Genomic DNA, 3,841 nt, shown 5'->3' with positions numbered 1-3,841 from the left:
AAAGACAGGATAAACAGAATGGTGAACAATTGGGGAAAATATCTGTGACTAGGACAGAGTTAATCTTATTATTAAGACAAAGAGCCAAATTCCTAATTCATGAAACCAGAAGGAATTATTATTTTAATGGCTGTAGACCGAGTCATTTACTATCCTGAAGACTGAAACAGAATGAGAAATACTCCAACATCATGGCCATTCAGTCACCTACCAGTACCCTAACTGAACCCTGCGAAATTAATTCGGCATTCAAAACTTATTACTCTTCCCTTTACTCCTCTGAAGTAGTTTTGAATGCTGAAAAATGTGAGCAGTTTTTTTTAGGAATCTTCAGCTCCCTACTCTTACTGATCAGGGTTCAGAAAAACTTCTCCATTACGTTACAAGAGCTGAAAAAAGCCCTGGACTCTATGAGGAAAGTGTTGGGATCTGGGGTGGTGCTGCTTGTTTTTTGGCTGTGTTTCCCCCTTTCTCCACCAGAGGGCGGCTGGGATCCATTCTGGAAGGGCTGACTGACGGTGGCTGGTTACCTACACACCTGCAGGTCGTTTATCGTCAGGAGGTGTATAAGAAAGAGGGGCAGCCAACACTTTGTCACCAGAGTGTTTTGCCAGTAATGGTACTCAAGGCCTCCTGAGCTCCTTGTGATTTTGTTTCTTGTGAAAAATGTATCTTTTGTGTCCTCTTTTCAGGTGATCCATTGTGACGCAGTGACTGATTCCCACTAACAGTCTGAATACTGGCAGTTTCCCTGTGCTTCATTCTTCTCGTGATGCCGTGGGCATTACCTACTGGAAGCCCAAGTTCCACTTACCTCCAAGCCGTTGAACCAAACCTCTTTGGATCCCTCTGTTGGCTGGCCCCTCACTCCTCCGGCCTGAAAGGCAGAACTGTTAACTCTCTCTTCTGTCGCTGTTCCCCGCCAAATCACAGCCTACCCACCATTGTTGAGCGCCACCCCGGTAACCTCAGTATTTCCCTCCTGCATACTACTTCCTCCATCCAAGTAAGCTCCCTTGGCGATTCACAATTTTAATCTTTCCCGTCTTCAAAGCTTACCTTCTGCTTCTCTCCGGCCAGCGTTCCCGATTCCAGAAGCCACAAGCTCTTGGATCTAGTTTTGATTATCGTTTCTATTTTTTTTTATTTTTATTAAACATATTTAACTGATTTCCTGTTCTCCATCTTGTGTTCTGCATGTGGGTCAGAAAAATACAACTCACTATGATGGAACGGTAAATCCCCAGGTTGGGACGGTGTCCCACCAGAGTTGTACCTTGCCTTCTGGGATATACTCGGCCCACCATTGTTGGATATGATTAATGAGGCAGTTGATAAAGGTTCATTTAATCCAAGTATTAATACCGCAATAATCACATTGCTTCTCAAACCTAATAAAAACCCAGCACCATGTAGTAACTACAGACCCCTGTCTGTTTTAAATGGGGTTGTCAAACTCTATGCGAAAGTACTTGCAATGTGACTTTTAATCTATTTATCTAGACTGATGCATAATGATCAGACTGGATTTATAAAAGGCAGATTTGCATCTGACAATCTACAGCGCTTGCTACACATTAGTCACGCAGCAAAGACAACTGATTCCCCGTGTTCTGTCTTGTCTCTCGACGCCGAAAAAGCGTTTGACAGACTGGAGTGGCCTTATCTCTGGGCCACCTTGGATAATTTTAANGGGAGTCAGACAGGAAGCCCATGGACCTTACCACAGGGGTCGCGTTTCATTGGCTAATGCCCATTTGACGTCACAGCGCAGCTACCACGTGGTGACCGTCTCACAAACACAAGCCACCGTAGTAAACACATGCTAATGCTAATGTACATTGTGGACTAGCAGACCGGCAGAAAGAAAGAACGGTTCTCCACTGTCAGTGGGGAATCTGTTCAGGCGATGTCAGGTATCCTGATCGTATTTGTGGAACTAAAATTCACAGATTTCCCAAATCTGAAACGGAAAGTCTTGCTTGGATCAAAGCATTTGCAGCTCAACCGTCGTAGGATCAATAAGAACAAAGGAGTGTGTGATGTAAGTATTATTACTTTGCTTTCTTTGTGTTTAGTGAATGAAAAAAATAAAGTCAGTAATTAATACATCCATTATGAAAACCTTTTAGCTAAGTACAGCATAATGGCAGTACCGATACAACTTCTACACCCTGAAAGCCTGTCTGTTACAGTCTTACGTTAGCTGAACAGATCGATATGCAATGTGTACCGTATCTGACATACATAAAGGATTTTATTTGACCTGAAAAGGCTTTTTACTAAACTGTAATCGTGTTAGCCACGCTAGCACCGAGTACAGTCTATCAGGCCTAGGCACACTCAAACATTTGCCAACAACAGAAATCACTGATTCCAAAAGTAACCCTGAAAACCATGAATGCCGACTTACCCAGCCTTACAAGAACAACAGGCACCAGTGATCTTGTCCACAACTATATTTATGCTGAGGCTGTGAGGATCTGCTGTTTTCCTCAACGACCGGTAGCTTTTAGCTGCGACAATGTTGGAGGCATCCCGTGGCTCAAACACCTTGATGTCCATAAAAGATGACATGAACTTGTTGGTTCCCCTGTTCATTGTCGTGGCTGATATTTTGTGAAAATCCGGGATAAATGCTACACTAATCGACTCAGAAATACTCTGCAGAGTCAGTCGAAATGAAAGATGCCATGTTTACATAGAAACTAAGCTCCGAGGCTTTGTTTGTGAGACATGCAGGAGTTCAGGACCGCAGTGAAGTTAGTTTCAAGTTGGATATTCGATATTCGAGCTCCGTGGAGTAAGCGGCGTTTAGCTCAAGGTTGATCCGATTTATGAACGCTACTGTCGGCCAGCGGTTCGCAGCGCCCGAAGGTTCACTTAGGGACTATCAACAAATTACCGAACCAAACATTCCTGTCAAAGAAATGTTAATAAATGCCTTGAATTGTAACCAACTAACTAATTGTCAGTGCTAATTCAGGCTTTTACATGAGCCAAAATAGCATCTATAAAATTTTAAAGTCATATACAATATTTTCAATAATTTTAATATTAAATAATATAATGTTTTCTTCCATAGCTTCCAGGTCATTTGACCTAATGACTCAAAATCACTTTGAAATAATTATAATAGTCTCTATAGATGATGCACAGACATTTGTTTATGTTTTATGTTTTTATTTTATAATTCTTAGGAATCTTTTCCTTAAAGTTTAAGATTGTTGCTTAATAGCTTTCAGATTACGTCATAAAATGACTTCAAATCTCTTTGAAATTATTCAAGTACACTTTATACATCACACAGAGCATCAATGCCAAACAAACATATTACATTTTCATTTTCCACAGATATTTTCTAAACGTATTTCGAACAATAATGAACACAGTTTCTAGTTTTCAGATTAACTACACAATACACATTTCCAACTGCCTTTTTTTTTCTTTTGAAATTCTGTGCTCTTCATATTTATGCACAGGGCATGGTACCATCGGTCACAGTTGTCACACTGGATCTGTTCACAAATACAAGAAAATATACATGTTTAGCAGTACTGAACTTACTCATCTCCTGTCACACAGTTTGGTGTTTAATTGCTTGTCATTTATTATATAAAACATTTCATGGCTCCCAAGAGTTATTTCCTGTGTTTACTTCTGAATTTTACATTGACAACTCTTGATTTCTCACCCAGTCTGTCATTCCAGGGCCAGACCCCGGGGCTTTGTATGCAGCGCACATCGCACACCAACAGTGGTCATCAAATACTGTAATCAAGAAGAATATACAGCATATTCAAACTAGATTGATAGATCGATATATATATATATATATATA

The 3,841-nt window shown here is 40.6% G+C and overlaps 2 long non-coding RNA genes across 2 annotated transcripts; one reads left to right on the top strand and one right to left on the bottom strand.

Moving 5' to 3' along the window:
• The first annotated feature begins 78 nt into the window (after positions 1–78).
• Positions 79–1,170, top strand: LOC107833653 (uncharacterized). The gene is made up of 3 exons (XR_001659421.1): positions 79–562; positions 639–1,006; positions 1,081–1,170. It is a non-coding gene; the product is annotated as an uncharacterized LOC107833653 (long non-coding RNA).
• A 2,110-nt stretch (positions 1,171–3,280) lies between these two features.
• Positions 3,281–3,832, bottom strand: LOC107833650 (uncharacterized). The gene is made up of 2 exons (XR_001659418.1): positions 3,695–3,832; positions 3,281–3,518 (listed from the first exon to the last, which is right to left on the bottom strand). It is a non-coding gene; the product is annotated as an uncharacterized LOC107833650 (long non-coding RNA).
• Between the last annotated feature and the right edge of the window lie 9 nt (positions 3,833–3,841).

The sequence above is a fragment of the Poecilia formosa genome, unplaced genomic scaffold (genome assembly GCF_000485575.1).
Source record: "Poecilia formosa unplaced genomic scaffold, Poecilia_formosa-5.1.2 Scaffold422, whole genome shotgun sequence".
Lineage (NCBI taxonomy): Eukaryota > Metazoa > Chordata > Actinopteri > Cyprinodontiformes > Poeciliidae > Poecilia > Poecilia formosa.
The sequence above is the reverse complement of the archived record's forward strand: the minus strand, read 5'-3'. Positions and strand labels throughout refer to the sequence as shown.